Source organism: Cornus florida, unplaced genomic scaffold (genome assembly GCF_030987335.1).
Source record: "Cornus florida cultivar Cherokee Brave unplaced genomic scaffold, ASM3098733v1 CherokeeBrave_3.0.0_Hap2_Chr11, whole genome shotgun sequence".
In the NCBI taxonomy this organism is placed as follows: domain Eukaryota; kingdom Viridiplantae; phylum Streptophyta; class Magnoliopsida; order Cornales; family Cornaceae; genus Cornus; species Cornus florida.
Window position 1 is genome coordinate 20054245 of NW_026775581.1, and position 19358 is coordinate 20073602.

General features: G+C 34.9%; 1 pseudogene; it reads right to left on the reverse strand.

Annotated features, from left to right (window-relative positions):
• Positions 1-6320: 6320 nt before the first annotated feature.
• Positions 6321-17604, reverse strand: LOC132280864 (squalene monooxygenase SE1-like; annotated as a pseudogene).
• Between the last annotated feature and the right edge of the window lie 1754 nt (positions 17605-19358).

The following is a 19358-nucleotide window of genomic DNA, read 5'->3' on the forward strand; positions in this document are numbered from 1 at the left end:
GGGTGGTGATCATTGAGTTTTTCTAACGACAGTGTGTGATTGCCTATTGGCATCGGGTGTCAAAGGCAACAAGGTTGTTGAGTTCTTGGCTTTACAGTTTAGTGAGGTACTTCTCGGGAAGGTATGTGGCTGTGGGCCTTCTCGATATGGAGGGAAGATTTCAAGGACGAAATCTCTTTGGAGTGGGTAGATTGTAATGTTTCCAATTTTCACTATTTTTCATTTTCTAGAATTTTCTGATTGTAAGGGGGCATTTTTGTCTTTTTACATTTTATGTACCGGACACCGTGGGGTGTATCGGGTGTGTCCGAGAGTTGGTTGGAGTGTTTCATTGAGTTTACGACTCTTTAAAATGTAAGGGTTGCCATTTCATCATTTTTCCATTTTCTAGACTGGAAAGTCCCAAACGGGACCCGCTATCGGAATTGTCGTGTACAGGGACTATAGTTGGGTCCAATTGCATCATATTCATTTTTATTTAATGTGTTACATGTGGTTGTGATTTAATATGTGACTATATATATATATATATATATATATATATATATATATATATATTGTGGTAGGAATAAACAGGAAAAGAAAATTTTTATTATAAAAAGGTAGGACCCACCATTTTATTTAAGAAAAAGGGCCAAGAGGTCAATTTTTGACCTCATTTATTCACCTTCTTTCTCTCTCTATGGGTCTCTCTCTCCCTCAATTCTCTTTTTCTTTTTCTTTTTCCTTAAAGCTTCAAATCTCAATATCTCTCAAACCATTGAAAGATTTTTTATGCCGGTTTGCAGCAAATTAAAAAGCTCGACGAGATCTATGATTTGATCGGAGCTAATCTCTATTTGGTACACTATGAAAATTCAAAAATCTAGGGCACAAAATTGGTGGTTTTTGCATATTTTGAGGTAGGGATTTCTAATTCCCAATTTCTTGTTCCTTTGTGAATTTTCTTTCCATATTTGTTGTCAAGCATGCTTAAATTGAGTTGATTACCATGAAAATGATATTATTGTTGTAGATGAAATCTATGATCATGTGTATTAATTGAATTGTATGAAAAGCATGCCTAAATGTTAATTTTCATGTCATAGTGTTTGTTATTTTGCTATAAATTGCTATGTGGAAGCATGTTAAATTGCGTAGTAGAAATTCTTCTATTTTTATAGTAATGTCAAAGTATGTGACATGCATTCATAGCATTGGGCAAGGAAAAAGGGCAAAATGATTTGAAGTAAATGAAAAAGGGATTTTTGGGGTAAAGTTTTGATTAAAGTGATTTTATGAAAAACCCGGTAGCTGCGAAGTCACCAAAGGGTCGTGGTGTTAATGTAACCTAGAGGGAACTAGGGGAATCACCCTAGCGTGGTTGAGCTATCTGGGCCCCAAATGACGCCACGGAGTTACGAAGGGTCAGGGACAGTAGCCAATCCTTCTCTCGTGTCGTTACGGAGTCACTAATGGACAGGTTGTATTAACAGTTTGAAAAGTGATGGATGATTTTGAAAATAGGGAGCGACATAGCACGGTATTGCATTTCATCGCACCTTTTTACTCATTTAGACTTTATATTGATGTTGTATTTCCCCAGTAACGCGTGATCCCATTTTTTACATCTCTATTCATTGTTTGGATTCACAAGGTCACAAGAGGTGTGTCTTAGGCACCACCTATTGAGCAATTTGTTCACCCGATTACATTTAACATTTTTCCGGACTAGGAAAGGAAGTAGTGGACGCCGACCCTTCATAAGCTTAAGGAGGACTAGAAATCCATTTTGTGACTTTTGTGTATTTGGACCCATTCTTTTGTAAAGTTTCAAACCTTAGTAAAGTGTATTCATTTTGCAAACCTTGGCCACGTATTGTAACTATGACACTTGATAGTATTTTAAAGTAAAGTGGGACTATGTAAGTATTTCATGATGAATGGGAAATGAAGTTATATTTTGACCAATTAGAGATGCCTCTTAACTGTAATATGTCATGTTCTATCACCGTGAAATTGGGATTTGGCTACGTAGCAGGTCTTGTGCAGGTTGGCTCACAACGAGCCTAGTCATTTTGGTGTTGTTTGCTACAAATAGCAGCTTCCCAGGGACTGTCGGCCTGCTTATAAGGATCATTAGCCGGCTGACAGTGCATTTTTTGGCATTCTAGAGAGTTGAATCCCAGGTAACCTTATTTCGGCCAACTGAACCTCACCATCAGCCGACCGACCCTCCTTCATCAGCCGGCTGAACCCAATTTTCAGTCGGTCGAGGAGCCACTGTAGCATATTCCCGGGAATTTACAACTTTGAGAGTCATTTCGGTCAACAGACTACCTCAGTTAGCTAGCCGACCATGCAGTTACAACCGGCCGACCAAGGGCCATCAGCCGGCTGACACTTCCCCTTTAAGAAGTACTTTGATCCTCTCCTTCCAAGCCGTAATTCTGGAGCACCTTAAACCTAGTGACGAATTGCATATGACCCATGAATGTAAAAAATGACAATTATACCCTTAGTTGACCTTAGGTCTGGGTAAGGACCCGGTTAACGGTTCGGACCCACAGGTTCAGGTCGTTACACTGCTGTTATACCTAAACCATGTTTGCTTAATGCATCACATCTGATATGTCTTTGTGCCTAAATTGTTGCATTGCACTTTTTGTGGAAAGAATGGACATAAAAATAACTCATACCTTCACAGGAAAAAGAAAGATTTTTCTAAAATTCATTCTCAAAATTCTCATGCTAAGAAAATGTTGCGTTCAAGGAGGAAAAAGAATGTTGTGACGCCTAAAATTTGTAGAACTGAAAATTTTCCTAAGAAAGAGGTAAAGAAAGAAAGAGAATTTTAGGAAATGAGAGTGAGAACTGTTTGGATACAAAAAATCAAATTTGATTAATTATGTGCCTGTTGAGTCCATGGAACAAGTTTCCTATCATGACTTGAATTTTCTAATAAAATCCTCAATTTATACAAATCCAAATGCATCAAAATACACCCAAGATCATAAAAAAAATGCCCTCTTTTATGCAAAATCAATTTCCTCAAATATACACAAAAATTCTCCAAATAAATAAATAAAATCCTACAACACCGACTCTTCCACCCAAGCCCGAAACTAGCAATCCATGTTCATCTTTGGTACCTGAAACTGGAGGGTGGTGAGACAGAAAGTCCCAGTAGGAAAAACAATAACAAGAATTTCATAGAGGTTTAATAAAACATCTTCACAAAATATACATATTCATGTGGGTATATAAACAAAATACATATGCATTTAATTAAAGCATTTAAGAAAAACCATTGAAGCAAAACCACCCCATGCCATTCAAGGTATAGAGAACCCTACACTGAAAAAGAATTTCCACACTGGATCACCAAGTCCTCAAGCTCTGAACTCCTCTGCAACTCTCGACTTCTCTCTGCAACTCTCGTCTCACTCTATCCCTCCTCTAATTTTTCTATCTCTACATCATTCCAAGGTCACAAAGCTGATACAAATTTATAAAGGAAATTTGCACCGACACATCATCACACACAGCTAACTACCAAATATCAAATATCTAATGTGGGCTCCACCACCCATTATTTCTTACTTTTCTTCATTCAGTCAACCTGCTCCTCCTTGTCATTTCATTCTTGTATTTTTTTTTTTTTTTTTTCCATCATTATTTAACAAACAACACTTAATCAGCCACGTGAACAATCCAAATCCAATGAACTTTGGCAACATAATATCTTAGTGGGCCCCACCAAAACACCTTTCCAATCTTTTCTTTCTTTTCACTTTCTTCTTTTCTCTTTAATTTCGCCACTAGCCCATTCTCATCTCTATCTTCTCTTCCCAATTCGGCTGACGTCTCATCTCTTCCATCAGATCAATTACAACCATCACCCAACTAGGATTCGTACCTATCATTAATGACTTGCCTTATTAACATATCAATTATCACTAAAATGCATCAATAGCATGAATAAAACATTAACCAAATAAAACTCACCAAACTCACTGACACACAAAAAATGAAATAGAAATGGTTACTCTTCCATTGTAATCAATTTCTGTAATCCTTAAAAATAAACAAATCAAGCTCTAAAAATCCGGGTTGTCATATTTCCAAAAGGACTTCACCTTCAAACTGAGTCCTATGAAATTCAGTGATCATGGCTTGTGTTTAAAAGAAAATTTTGTTGCCATTGGATCACTTGCTAGGGTTTGGTTTAGTTTTGAGTTTCTGATCATAGTCTTCATTATATATTTTGAGAAAATTATTCCATTGAATTTATGATCTATCTTTGAATGCAAATTATGACACATGATTTTTTATTAAAAATAGATTCTTGGTTTGTAATCTACATAATGAAAGTTGATTTGCATTGATTAAGGGATTTTTAGATTTGAATCTCTTAAATTCATAACCTTTTGTGCAGTAGCCCAAATTTGAAAATTTTGATTGAAAATCTTTGAATTGTTGACTAGGGTATATTGATCAAAAAAGCTATCAAGGTTATTGTTTAAAAAAAACATAAGAGTTTCACAAAAAAAAAAAAAATTGATATATTCTGCATAAAAAGAAAAGAAAAATTTGAAAAATGCTGAATTCTTTGTTTTTGAAAAGGCTACCTATTAAGATGTGTTGGAAAGCTTCCATTAGACTTTGAAGTGGAGCTAAATGAGTAAAAAGAAAGGTGGAGACAAGTTGAATTGGGAAATTGTTGTCTGCTCTTTAGAGTGAAAGCCACCTTACTTAGAAAAATTACTCAAAGACAATTTTATCTTGATGCTTTTCGATTAATATGGTTTGGACAATGATTTATTGATAATTGATTCAAAATTGATAAGATAGATTGCACACACACACTTGAACATGCTAGATTAATTTCTAAATGTTTCTTTAAAATTTGCAAGTTAAAATTCGTGTTGTGATTATTTCCTGATAATTAAAATTGGTTGAATATTCTGTGAAGTCGAAGGTTGTTCAGAAGAGGAAAGTACTATTTATCATCGAAATGGAAAGACCAAAACATTAGGACATCGTTTCCCACTTAGGACACAAATACCTATAAGGTATATTTCCAGAGTTTCCAAAAACATAAAATCTAAGTTCAAATTGGATTATGTCAAGTAGGAACCTTTATCTGGATTTGGGAACCGATTCCAGAAGCTAAGATTCGAGACAACTCCATTATGTCCTTTGGGAACCGGTACCAAGATTTGGGAACCAGTTCCAAGAGTCCTGACAGTGTTCTATTTCCTTTATTTTCAGAAAGAATTGGACTTTGCAAACCTCTATATAAAACCATGTCATACACATAGGTTTATTCACGGCTTTTGTTCTGCAACTTCATTATTTTAAAAAGTCTTAGGAAGATTTTTTTTGCAAAAAATCCAAGAGATTTCTCTGTCATCTATCTAGAACACATACACATAAACACATAGTGGGTTTAGAGTTGTGGTGTTCAAATCCTGGTCGTGATCATACAGTTGCATCTACATCGATCAGACAAAAGCAGATCTACTTCTATATCGATCAAATTCAAACGATTGAAGAACAGAAGTAAAAGCGATCACACTTTGAAAGGGTTGGAGCATTCAAGGAGTGTTGTCTAATCTAACTACTACTCTTCTACAAATATCAAACATAAGTCTGAGGTCAAGTTGTTGTTAGACAGGGAGTCTTAAAGCCAGAGGATTGTCAGCAATTAGTGTTTGGTAGAACGATAGGGTGTGAGCCAGAGATAAAGTTCAGTGTACTTTGCTTCAAGCATAGTGGATCAGTTTACTTTGAACTGCACAATCCACGAAGTTTTTCCCATGCAAACAGTTGACATATTTTATCAACTGCAGTTTCCTTGCTAAAAATCCTGGTGTCATCTCTAACTTTACTTTGCTTTATTTTATATTGCACGATATTAATTTATTAATTGCTAAAATAAAGAAAGTTAAAAAAACAAAAGATCTGTTTTAAAATAATCAAAACTTTCTAAATATTCTGCTGCGTACAACTCACATTATTCTTTTCCTTCATTTCTATTATTGAAATTATATTCTATTGCTGAGTTATTTGTATTGTTTAAATTCTAAGGGACAATGACGGACCAGAAAATTATGTGACGTGGGACGGCCTTTCAATTTGTAGGAGTAAACTTATATAGTGGGTCCTTCTTTATAATTTTAGTGGGAGCATCCTCATAAATTCTAAAAAAATTGAAGTATAAAATGCAAAATATATATATATATATATATATATATATATATATCCAGTGGCCAATTATGGGTCCGAGCCTGCTAAGGTTCATTGTTATATCCATGTGGTTCATATTGACGTATTATTCATTTTATTAACAACAGACGTTTAGGTGAAGGAAAAGGTAGCAACAGACGACCAACACCATATAAAGCCACAAAAAAGAAATGGAGAACTAAGCTTAGCGGGCGAGGGTTTAGACCAGAGAGCAGAGCCACAGGTCCAGTCGAACAAACACCTCCAAGGCTCAGATAGTCAAAACATGCTTGGCGCATTTCCTTACTTGCTTGATCAGAGGATGCACAGAACACTTTGTATAGGGCTCCTGCCAAAGTATTTATTGTGGATGCAACTGGCTGCCAAAAAGCAAAACATAATAATTAGATACCATGTTAGGTGTGGCAGGGTTGTTCGAGTGATAAAGGGTCCGGCCTTAAGTGCCCCCCACCTTATAATCCTAAGTTCGAATCCCCTTTCCCTAACCCTACTAACTACTAACTCTCCTTGTCAGGTCAAAAAAAAATTATTTACCATGTTGATAAAGAGTGAAAAAAAAAGTCTCTGATACACAATGTTTTTTCATTTCAATAATTTTTTTGGGCAGTTAAAGAAATAAATGAGAAATAAAATTGGCACTCTTGGAAAAGCCTCAGTTACTCCAGTTCTTAATATATATGGGAACAAGAAATGGAGATCAGAATCTGTTGGAGCATTAATATCAACCCTCCACCCAAAACCACTTGAAAAAATCGAATCTAGAAGTTTTACAATGTCTATATATTATGACTATTGCATTCTCCTTCACTTAATTAGTTTTGCTTTGGAACTTTTAGTGTTTTCATGTTAGATTAACAGCACCAGAATATGAACTTAGCTTACCTTGCGCAAGGTGTAAAATGATTCAAGATATGTGCACAGAGAATCTGCATCACTCAGGTCATGTAGCGGCTTAAGAAGATTTCGCAATACAACAATATCAGAAAGTGCGACAGTCATTCCTCCACCAGTTAAAGGATGACGCATGTTGAAAGTATCACCCATTAAAAGGGCTCCAGGGATAGGAAAGGGAGCAGCCGGCATACTTCTATTCGGTATTGTTTTAATATTTCCTTTATCAATTGCAGCTATAAAAGCATCGTGCACCTCAGGTGGTATCTGATACAAGTGCCATACTCAATTAATACAAGGTAAAAGATAAAATGAGATGGGGAAATGAAATTTTAAGTAAATAATAACCACAATAATAGGGCATATATGATATTTCAAAAACCTAAAAACTGTGTAGTAAGAAACTATATATAGGTACCTGGGGAGCCACTGTGGTTTTCAAATAGGTGGCCATTTCACCATTGCCAATAGAAGGTAGCTTTTGACCAGGTACATCAACCAAACAGCGAATCTCCGTAGTACTGATTTGATAAAATAAGATGGGTGACGGATCTGCTAAAATAACGTGCCCATGTTTTGGAAATAGAAGTTGGCAGTTCTCAAAGCAACAAAGCAAGATGGCACATCCACCTGTGGAACTCAAAAAATAAGGAAGTTTATTTCATGGGTCTGGAGCAAAAAATATGTGAATAAAATTAAGAGAATATAAATAATGGCCAGAAATATTTTAGTGAAAAAGGAAGAAAGTTTGAACAACAGACAAAGAATTCAGAGTTGTACGTGTTGGGATTTATATGCCCTGGCATAGCAAATTCCTGTTTGGATTAATTGACATATGTTCCTGACGTTTCTGAAATATTTATGTTTTATACAATTGGTGAATTCAATGTATTATATTTCGATTCACTATGAAATTGATAGTGTCCATGTAATTACAAGAAATATTTATATATATGTATGTGATGGCAATCAATGCATGATATATAAATAGTAATTATAAATTGTTCATAGTCGGTAATTATGGATGGACTCATAATTAATTAAGACTTGAACTGGATCCGCGTTAGGTTGAGATATATTGCGAGAGCCGTCGTATGCAATTACTCCCTATCACTGTCATGGCATTTGACTCTTAAGCATGAGAAAAGTATAGACTCTTTTATTAATTAATAATTACTTTGATTTGTTCGGCGGATTCTTTGGGATCCTTAGACCGACACTTCGGGTAGTTATGTAATTAATAGTTAGAGGGTTATATTTTCAATATTTGCATCATTGCTACTTGTATTTATTTTGTATTGATTATGGTTGATCACAAAGTAAATTCGAAGGCCTTCGTATGATTTTAGACAAAATGATTTATTATATATTTATTTATTAAATTATTATTTTTGTCGAACAAATGTTTTATTGTGATCGAGCCAGAAATAATCAAAGGTACCAAAATAAATATATTAATTAAGTAGTCGGATTGATGGCATTATTTATCCGATAACTAATTATGCATAGAGGGGTCAAAGTGCAACATTGACTTAGAGGTTATTTATTATTTAATTGGAGTTCAATTAATTTCTTTTAGTGGAGTAGAAATTAATTTATGAACTAATTTAATTGGGTCCATGGACCGGGACAATCATTAATTCATTGTAGCCAATAAAATAATAGGCCCAATGGATTCTCACTCATAGCCCAACTTGATATTGGAATCATATTAGATTTGTGACATGTGAATTAGAGATTGAGAAGGATTAGTTGTTTCCTTTTCTTTACCTTTATGTTGCCTATAAATATACATGGTCTATGTATATTTTGGGGGTGATTTTGATGAGAAGAAAAAAGGAATAAATTTTCTCTCTCTAGAAAATTAGGTTTTATGTTCTCATCTAATGGAGGCTCCCACAAGCCTAGTTTTCCAAGGTCATTCATGGAGGCATATGAGTGATTCCTAAAGGCAAAACAATTACCAAGAAGATGGAGATCCAAGGAGAATGCATCTTGCTAAGGGATCTACAATAAGTGAGAACATTCACTTTAGAGGAGAGATCTAAGGTTTACTCAAACCTTGATGTAAGTATTCAATCTTTTAATTGAATGATACATCATGTTTTATTTTTGCATGAAACTTGTCTCTATATAATGAATCAAGATCTATGAATTTAAATCCCTCGAAAAGTTTTTAAAACTAGCATGTTTCCCAACAGTGGTATCAGAGCATGGTTTGATTCATTACTAGAGATCATGTTTTTATCAAAATCATCATCATGGATCCAAATTATATATATATATTGATGTATGATTTAATATATTGATACATGATGATGTATGTATAATTGTGAATGGATGATGATGTGTGTTTGGGCCATGGATGAAGCTTATAGGTTAATTGAATGTAATTTTATATTTGGATGACTGTAATTAAGGCTTTGATTTAGCCGTTTGAAAGTTCAATGATGTAATTTAATTTTTCCATTGTATTTCAAATTGTAAATTTATTTAAAGCCATGTAATCTTCATCAAAGGATGCTATGAAGCTTCAAGAAGGTCCAAGAGGGTTAAATTAGGCTTCAGGAATTTTCTGGGATTTTTTAGAAATTTTCTAGAATTTTTCTGAAATTTTTAGGGCCTAAATTTAATTTCTGGAAATTTTTATTAATTTTTCTGGAATTAACGGCGGTTTTCCGGTGACCGGAGGCTCGCCGGCGGCAAGAGGCAGGACCGGAGGAATAGATAGGATCCGGTGCAGCGCAGGACCATGCAACCGGATCCACAACCGTTGATCAAGGGCTGCAATCAAGTGCAGCACCAACATAATACACCTGGCGCGTGAGGAACATGCGCCAGGGTCATCAGTTTGCTGGCGCGTGAGAAGCACGCGCCAGCACAAGTCAACCTCTTCCACGCGCGCGTGCAGGCGCGTGGAGGTGCTCCCACGCGCCCCAGGCGCGTGCAAGCGCGTGGGGGCGCGTGTCTTGACCTGGCAACTCCCCTAGGCGCGTGGGAGCGCGTGTGGGGTCCTTTGGGCTTGTTCCAGGCACTGTTATGCTTCTTCAGGCGCGTTCTTGTCTCCTACGGGTGTTTGCAAGTGGATGGAGGACCCTCGGGCAATACTTAGAGCAATTAAATGTTAAAAGCTAAATCCATTGGCCATTTAAATTGTTTCTGTCTGTGGTTTAATTATTTATTGATGTATGTGATGCATGGAATAGATAATTGATTATTAATTATTATTCATGCATTGGATCCATGATATTTATTTAAATGGCTTGATTTACATTAATTAAATTATGAAAATTAATTGGATTAGATTACTAATTAATTTGAGGGCACTTATTGGGAAACGAAAAATTATTTTTAAAGTGTGCTTCAAATTAAATATTAGTGAATCATTTAAAGTCCAAATATTTTCTAAATTTAATGGGATTAAGATCAAGACGTTTTGCATGCATTATATCATGTAAATTCAAAACCCTAATTATGGATGATTAAAAATTGAGTGGGAGCGGGGATTTTTATACATTGCCCCATGGCCTTCGTTATTAACATCATTGTAATTAGGTCTTCAAAAATAAGGCCCCACGCATGATTTGAAGAGTCTTAATATTAGAAGAATGGTTATCTCATAAAAATAATAATATTAAATGTTCATTGTAATTAGATCTTTAAAAATAAGGCCCTACGCATGATTTAAAAAGTCTAGATTATAATGACAAGATATTTAATGTTTTATTTTTATTAGAGCATTAATAACGTTATACACTCAATCTAAAATCAATAGTGTTAGCTCCCCAACGGAGTGGTCTATACTAGGTGATTTTAGAAAGGCTAAACATAATCGGAAATCATTTCATATAGATAGACAAGGCATTGTCTTAAGAGATATGGAAATGATGGGATTTGCCCGCCAATAACAATAATGAACTTCGCCAACCGAATAAGTTATTGATGTATTGGTTATCCGATTTTTCATGCAGTGGTTAAGGGACCCACATATTATTATTTTAATGGAAGTGCTCGCCTAATAGCAAATGAATCTCAATAATAGTAATAATGAACTCCTCCAACAGGATAAGTTATTGACATATTAATTGGTTAATTTATTTTGCTACAGAGTTGAGGGACCCGCATTAATTAAAAGGGATTGTTCACCAATAATGATAATGATCTCTTGTTCAATTGAGATTTATTATATTATGTGGTTAACAAACTCATTTTAATTTTAAATATGCATGACAGTATTAATAATTCACCTTGCATATTGTATGAATGCATTTATATTCAGATTAATTATGTCTAATCCAGTTTATCTGTTTGCTTACATATTCAATGTAACTGGACTTCATTAATATTGACTGGGAAAGGAAGTTAGATATTTTATTCAAAACGTAAGGGTACAAATGTATTTACTACTCCTAAACCTAATCCTTTTACTTTAAGATACCCAAGAGAACATTAATGCTTTGAATAAGTGAAATAAGGCAAATGAGATGACTTGGTGCAATATTCTAGAGTTTACCTTGAATACGCTCCAAAGCTAACATTTACATTATTTTATTTTCTTCAAGCATCATGTTAAAATTTTAATAAGATGTTTTGGTGAGATTAGATAGAGAGTATGCCAAAGTACTATGTCAGACTTGAATAGCATCAAGATAGCCTAAGGAACTCCAGTATGAAATCGAATTTTGAAAAATGATTGTTTATTATTTAAAAATTAGCTGGAGATCAATAAGGCTGACTTGGGTGGTAAGTTTCAAGTTAACATGATTATTGCCTTATTACCAAACTCGTTTGACTCTGTTAGAGTGAACTAAATAAGGAATCAGTTTGAGTTCACACTCGCTGATATTCTTATAGAATTGGTAACAGATGAAGGGATAATCAAGAGTATGGACGTTCCTATCAATCTAACCTAGTCTATACCATCTTCTTCTAGGCCCAAGTGGAAGGGCAAAGCACAGAAGAAGGATGATAATAGGACTAGGCTAGCACAAAACATAGGTATCCAAAAGGTTAAAGGGAATAAGGCAGTGTATGTTGAGGGCAAAGAAAACTGTTTCTTTTGTCGCTAACTAAGACACTAAAGAACAAACTGTCTAAGCAATGACGTGGCATAGGAAAATATATATTTAATCATTGAGCCAGGTTCTGTGGTTGTATCTATTAATTTCTGATGAATAGATTCTAGAGCCACTAAACATGTTTGCAATTCATTGCACGGATTTCAGGAATCCAGAAGTCTCGATGATATGGAATATATTTGTACTTGACCTGATGTCAATGTTGTAACTAAGTCAGTGGGAGTATTACATCTGAAATTAGAGAGTATGAGGATATTAGTATTAGAGAATTATCTTTATGCACAGAGGTTAGACGCTATCTAATTTTTGTTTCACCTGTGGCTTATAAAAACTAGATCGTTATTTGGTAAAACTGGTTTTATAAAATTGAATAGATATGCGATTGCTTCTGGTGCATTGAAAGATGGTTAATATACTATAATCACAAGCTCTTAAGATTTGCAGGATGTAGAAACTAATGTTGCATCTTCTAGATTGAATGTTAAGAGAAAATTTGTTATTCCTGACTCATTGTATTTTTTTGGTGTCTATTTTTGGGTTGTAATCAATCAAAATGAGATTTAAAGATTGGTTAAAGAAGGTTTATTACCTAGTGAGGCAGAGGAGCCTAAACCAAATTTGTGAATCTTGTTTTGAAGGATAGATAACTCTAAGGGCTTAATCAGCCAAATGAAATAGACATAAAGAACAATTGGAGTCGGTACATACGTACACGTGTAGTCTTATGAACATCCAATCAAGATTACTCACGTTTTGGATAAATTTACCTGTTGCGACACAAGTCTTATACTTTTGGTATATTCCGAGAGGGTCAAGACTAATGTGGAGCACAGATTAGGTAAACTTATCAAGACACTTCGATCTGATCAAGTATTTGAGTATTTCTTGGGATAGTGCAAAGACTATATGGTCAATGAGGGTATTATGTACCAGTTTTCCGCAATTGACGCTAAATGCATTTAGGTGTCAAATAGGAATAACAGAATTCCACTTAACATGGTTAGATCTATGATCAGATATGCTACATTATCTCTTTCATTTAAGAGTTTAGCGTTAATGACATCGATGCGCATTATGAACTGCATTCCATTTTAGTCTGTCTCAAGGATACCGTTGAGCTGTGTTTTTTACTAAATATTAGTTTGAATCATATGCACATATGGGGTAGTCTTGCACATGTGCGCTTGATATGGACAAGTAAGTTGGAAGCAGATCATAGGCATGCTAGATTTGATAGCTACTCTAAATGTCACTAGGATGGATTATTTTATGATCTCAAAGATAAAAGTTGATTGTTTTCACTCACTGTTTATCTATAGGAGAATCATATTATGAATCACATACCTAGTAGCATAATGTTAGAGAATTTGGTATGAGTACCAGATGTACCACATGTGAACACACTTATTATAGAGATTGAGAATAATATATGAATTCCTTATTGATGCGTTAGCATCATCTACTACACAGATTCTTGCATCGGTACATTGATGTAGTGGGAGGATTATCATCCAATTCGACAGAATCATGTTTTTAGGTGAGACCATTATGGACATCCCTGTTAAACATGAGTTGGACCCAGAAAGCTACACGGAAGCGTGAACCGAAGTGGATACAGATCGTTTTGGTGAGTTACTATGAAATCAGAGTTGGAATCTATGTATTCTAATAAATTCTGGGATCTTGTAGAACTTTCTAGTAAGGTGATTCCTATGGAAGGCAAGTTAATCTACAAAAAGATACCAGAAGATTTCTTAGTGAATAAATCATAAGTGTACAAGGGAATGTCATTATTTTTCTAATTCTATATATATTGATGACATCCTACTCATTTAGAATGATGTGGAAGTTTTGTCATCAATAAAGAGGTAGTTGTTCAATTACTTTTAAATGAAGGATTTTCAGGATGTAAGCTAGATTCCTAGGATCAAGCTTTTGCAAGATCAGGGTAAAAGGAAAATAGGCTTATCTTAATAATCCTACATTGATAAAGTTTTGACCAGGTTTGGTATGCATAACTCAAAGAATGAGTTCTTACTTTATTGATATGGATGGCTCTCTCTAGTAAGTAGTTTTTCAAAACTATCAAAGGAGATTGAGCAAATGAGACTGGAACAATATGTTTCGGCATATGAGAGTCTCATATATGCCATGGTCTATACCAAACAGGACATTCGCTACATAGTAGGGATAGTCAGTAGAGATCAGTCCAATACTGGACTTGACAACTGGTCTATTGTGAAAAATATCATTAAGTACCTAAGGAGAATCAATGATATCATACTCATTTATGGATGTGATGATATGGTCCTAGTCAGGTATGCTAATTCTGATTTTCAATCAGAAGTAGATACTATGAGGTTCATGACTTAGTGTATGTTCACTTAATGGAAGGGAAATCAGTTGGTAGATTGTCAAGCAGATTTCAACTGTTGACTCAAACCTGCAGGTGGAATATATTGCAGCCTTAAAGGTGGCAATATAAGCCTATTGGTTTGATCTCACTGATTTAGAGGTTGTGGAGCATACTAGCCTGCCTATCGAGCTATATTGCGACAATAGTGCAGAAGTAGTCCAAACCAATGACCCAAGGTTCCATAGATGAACAAAATACACTGATAGGAAGTATCATGTTCTACATGATATTATCCGGCAAGAAAATGTACTTGTAGCTAGAACATTGCATTGGAACACAACTTTGTTGATCCATTATCAAAGGTGTCATTGATCAATAATTTTGATCATCATCTGGATAACATTGGAGTCAGGTGCAATTTGAATTGGCTATGAGGGCAAGTGGGAGCTGTTGGGATTTATATGCCCTGGCATAGCAAATTCCTGTTTAGATTAATTGACATATGTTCCTGACGTTTCTGAAATATTTATGTTTTATACAATTGGTGAATTCAATGTATTATATTTCGATTCACTATGAAATTGACAGTGTCCATGTAATTACAAGAAATATTTATATATATGTATGTGATGGCAATCAATGCATGATATATAAATAGTAATTATAAATTGTTCATAGTCGGTAATTATGGATGGACTCATAATTAATTAAGACTTGAACTGGATCCGCATTAGGTTGAGATATATTGCGAGAGCCGTCGTATGCAATTACTCCCTATCACCGTCATGGCATTTGACTCTTAAGCATGAGAAAAGTATAGACTCTTTTATTAATTAATAATTACTTTGATTTGTTCGGCGGATTCTTCGGGATCCTTAGACCTACACTTTGGGTAGTTATGTAATTAATAGTTAGAGGGTTATATTTTCAATATTTGCATCATTGCTACTTGTATTTATTTTGTATTGATTATGGTTGATCACAAAGTAAATTCGAAGGCCTTTGTATGATTTTAGACAAAATGATTTACTATATATTTATTTATTAAATTATTATTTTTGTCGAACAAATGTTTTATTGTGATCGAGCCAGAAATAATCAAAGGTACCAAAATAAATATATTAATTAAGTAGTCGGATTGATGGCATTATTTATCCGATAACTAATTATGCATAGAGGGGTCAAAGTGCAACATTGACTTAGAGGTTATTTATTATTTAATTGGAGTTCAATTAATTTCTTTTAGTGGAGTAGAAATTAATTTATGAATTAATTTAATTGGGTCCATGGACCGGGCCAATCATTAATTCATTGTACCCAATAAAATAATAGGCCCAATGGATTCTCACTCATAGCCCAACTTGATATTGGAATCATATTAGATTTGTGACATGTGAATTAGAGATTGAGAAGGATTAGTTGTTTCCTTTTCTTTACCTTTATGTTGCCTATAAATATACATGGTCTATGTACATTTTGGGGGTGATTTTGATGAGAAGAAAAAAGGAATAAATTTTCTCTCTCTAGAAAATTAGGGTTTATGTTCTCATCTAATGTAGGCTCCCACAAGCCTAGTTTTCCAATGTCATTCATGGAGGCATATGAGTGATTCCTAAAGGCAAAACAATTACCAAGAAGATGGAGATCCAAGGAGAATGCATCTTGCTAAGGGATCTACAATAAGTGATAACATTCACTTTAGAGGAGAGATCTAAGGTTTACTCAAACCTTAATGTAAGTATTCAATCTTTTAATTGAATGATACATCATGTTTTATTTTTGCATGAAACTTGTCTCTATGTAATGAATCAAGATATATGAATTTAAATCCCTCGAAAAGTTTTTAAAACTAGCACGTTTCCCAACAGTACGTACCTTAGGGTTGCTAAGAGAGCGACGCAAATTTGAAAAGCAGCCATCGCAAACAATCGTAAGGGGAGCATACGCTCTAACCTCCTAACCAGTCCTAGTTTTGTACCGTATCCCCTTAACAGCTCCGTTTTCTTCAAGCAGGATGTCACTGTTCCTTGCTCAAGACGTACGCTAAATAGAAAATTCCATGTCAAAAAGGGAAAATGGAACCAAAAACAAGTAACATCATAAAATTATAATTAGGGGAAACTCACTGAGAAAAGAAATGTCCAAAGGAAAAGAAAAAAATTACACTTACTTGGGAAGTGTAGCAGCTTTTTCCCTCATTCTCTGTATGAAGCGCCCGTTGTGGAAGCTTCTCCCAGCCACATCAGAATGAAATTTGTCGAGGGGATATGACAGTTTAGTACTTCTGCCATCTTTAAAAAGAGCATATCCAAATACTGGCTGGGCATCAATTTCCTCCACACAATCTGTAGTTGAAGTGGATGATTGTGTTTTAGATATATTTCACAGCCAAATCAATAATGTCACTAGATAAAGAAGAGCGGGCAAGGCAGGACCAATTGCCAATTAAGTTTAATAGGAGCTAGCTAGGCTGTAATAAACTCTAAATTGCATGAATACCTTCAAGGCCCAATTCAATGAGCTTCATGTATCCACCTGGTTGTAGCAGTTCACCAACAATTCTGTCAGGCTCTGTCAAATCTCTCTCAATCACATGAACTTGTCGTCCGTTCTGAGTGCAACAAGTGGCAAAAATTTTTTTTACAAGAATGTAATAGTAAATTGAATTGAAGGGCTTTTACATATATAGAGAACTACTATATAAACCAGTCTATGTCATCTCCAAAAATTGTTCTATATATACAACTTGTATACTAATTAAGAAAATTTACTCCATCCAACTATTTTCCGAGCAAACAAACAGTTGGAAAAGGTAGATATTAATCTCACCTTTCCGAGGGTGTGAGCGAGTGCGGCACCGGCAACCCCAGCTCCGATAATGATGACGTCAGATTTGTCCGGGCAGAATTCTCTGCTGTTGTCCCGGATCTCAAACGCAGTACTACTAGTAGCTTTCTTTTGGCGGTTTCTCTTGCTCCTGTCTCGCAAAATATGGAGAAGAACAAAGCCTAACAGAGAGACAAAGAAAGTCAACCCCAGAATCATCATCGTTTTCTCTCTTCTTCCCCTATGAAATTGCAATTGCAAATGTACGTGGGTATCTCTGGTGGTGTTGGGAAAGTGTGAAGGAAGAGGATGAGAGAGCACAGTTGGAATGCAAGGTCCATTTATAGGCCAAAACAAAGAGAGGGTGGTGTTGTGTTGTGTTGTGGTCTGGTCAGAGTTAGAGTTAGAGGTGATTGGGAAACTGGGAACAGAAACAATATTGCAGTCGGACCGTGAACTAGAGTCTAGAGAGAGAGAGAGAGAGAACCGGGTCGGGTGGTGATGGAAGGAATGGACCCCTGAATCAGCATTCTCTATTGCCTTTAACTTTGATTTTGACTTTGACTTTCTCGGTCCTTGTCCTTTGGGGTTATTAATATCAGATTCTATTTGTTGTCTATTTCTTCGACTCCAATTTTAACTTTGTCATTCATTATTTGCTGGAGTATCAACTATAAGTGTTAATAAAAAATAGCTAAATTTATCAACAACATCAAATTGCTGATTACACAAACTATAATTTGATGAGAATTTTTTTTATTCAAGGCCAATATAGGCATTCTTGCAATTTATTTTTTTCTCTTTATATCTTATAATTATTAATTTATTTTAGGTATGTAATTATGAACAATAATACCATTTTACTCATTTATTAAATATTATATTGCTAATATTTCTTCCTTTTTTTCCTGATCTGGTCCAATAATCTAATTAATTATTTATGATTTAATTATTCATCTTGATTTGTTATTTAATCAAGTATTCAATTCTGTGGGAAATATTCAATATTTACTAGTATTGTAATATACCAACGACGTTTACTTTTACATTGTGTCCAAATTAGTAATAAATACCCCAATTGTATGTAAATTATGTGCGTCACTTAAATCCAAACCTCAGGTAAAGAATATTAGCAACTCCTACTCAATAACTTATTAAATTAGACTTTAAACCTAGTTGTCTTAACCTTTATTGTGTAGAAATGACGAACCTTCTCACTTCCTAGGACCTTATTGGAGAAAATCACACCATTACAACAAAAGACCAACAATATAGATTTGAAAATCAAATATGGAAATCTACTTCCTTATTTGTAACTTGTATGTTAGCTTTGTTATCTATAATTTTGGGATTTGTGAGCTGTCAATTTATCAAGATTTATTGTATTAAACATCTTTATATAAAGATTGAATCAGTGGTTTTCTAAACAAGCTAGAATTGGAAAACCAGTTAAACAATTTTTCATTCCCAACCATATTTAATTTCATATGGTATTAGAGCCATGAAAGATCCATCTCTCATGGAAAATATAGGAGTTCCTAATGCTGATGACCAAGGATTGAACAATTATTCTAACGTTGTGTTCTTCGTTCATCACTTTGATAATCCTATCTTACTCCTTGTCTCACCACTTCTCATGGGAAACAACTTCAACACGTGACTTTGTGCCACAACGATGGCGTTCTGCGCAAAGAATAAGTTTGGGTTTCTTAATGGTACCCTCAAACCACCAACTAATGTCTAAGGGCAGCAACAATGGTAGAGATGCAATTATTTGGTGAGTTCATAGATCCTCAATTCAACAAATACCGAAATTCGGGCAAGCATACTATACATCGAGACTACTAGGGAAATCTGGCTTGATCTTAGCGATTACTTCACTCAAACAAATGTGCCGAAAATCTATCAACTCAAGCAATCGATTGCATCTCTAAAACAAGAAGATTATTCTATTTCTACTTACTGCACAAAGATGG